We start from the raw sequence: 1,440 nt of genomic DNA on the forward strand, positions 1-1,440 counted from the left end.
AGATCAAAATCACAATCGTCTCAAAAGAATATTCTCTACAGTTTTCAACCAACAGTTTTATCATTTAAACCTTTCAAACTCAAGAACAATCTATTCTTTCAATGATTTCCAAAAACATCATGTCCCTTTAACATCCTCAAAACAGGATTCCATTTCCCAAACTGTTTTAAAGAAGCAATCTCTTCTTTATCTTTTCCAAAACAGTTTTTAATACTCAAATATATAACAATAACACCTTTAAATTATCAAAATAGTTTTTACCATCTTTTCTTCAAAACCAACATCAAAACCCAGCAGTTTATATAACAATATATATAAAGGTTTTAGTCATAAAAAACTCACAGTGTATAATCAACAGTATTTTTAAAACTCACAGTTTATAATCAACGGTAGTTTAAAARCTCACCTTAACAATCACAGATTCTGTATTTTTAAAACACACAGCAAATCACAAGCTCTTCAAACAACTTTGAACAAAAGATTTGTTCAAGAACACTTCTCACCGCCACAACACTCCTTTTCTCTGTCAACAGATTTTTCTTCAAATGAAATGATAAGATATAATCATAGGCGGTGAAGATTATTTTAATTATAAAACTCATAGGCGGTGAAAGCTTTAACCAATAGAAATAATCTTGGGTGATGGGTTTTTCATTATAAAATTCATGATTTCTTAACCATGAAGATATAAGTTTTTAAATAATATAATAATGTTTCCACCAAAATAACTTATCACAAATAGGCATCACCTCATGTATGCTTCACACCACATGCATACATGTATAAATCATATATGTCATGCCATTTTTTCACATATATGCATGCACAATATCATGTTCATATTTCACACACACACACACACACATATATATATATATATATATATAGTTCATGCATTTCTACTTAGATATGCATATTTCACGTAATCCACATAATAAACATGTATAAATTACCTCAATTCAAGTTGTCTCAAACCTGGTTATAACAGTCTTAAACCGGACAAAAGTTGAGCGATTTATAAAAATTAAGTTTATGTTAAATATTTTGAACGGAGAAATATGAATACGACCATGTGTTGACCGAATTACTTTAAATCGGACAAGCCTTGGGCGATGTGTTGTCCGGATTTGTTATCCGGTCAAAAGTATTGAAATTCTCTTTAAGTGTTAAATCGGACAAGCCTTGGGCGATTTGTTGTCCGGATTTGGTAAATCGGCCAAGACTTGACCGGAGATGAAGTTCGACCAAGTCTATTTTGACGGGATTTGCATTTTGACTTGTTTTTATATATATAAATGGGAATTTTGATAAAGATGATTTTGAACTGGTAATTCCATTGACTGCGATCTAAATGGGATTGTTTTGTGAAATGTTTTGATAAGGAAATAAGGGTGGCATATCAAGGAGAGGTGTACCATGGGATAAGGGTGACATATCAAG

Source organism: Cynara cardunculus (genome assembly GCF_001531365.2).
Source record: "Cynara cardunculus var. scolymus isolate 2C chromosome LG 14, CcrdV1, whole genome shotgun sequence".
Taxonomy (NCBI): domain Eukaryota; kingdom Viridiplantae; phylum Streptophyta; class Magnoliopsida; order Asterales; family Asteraceae; genus Cynara; species Cynara cardunculus.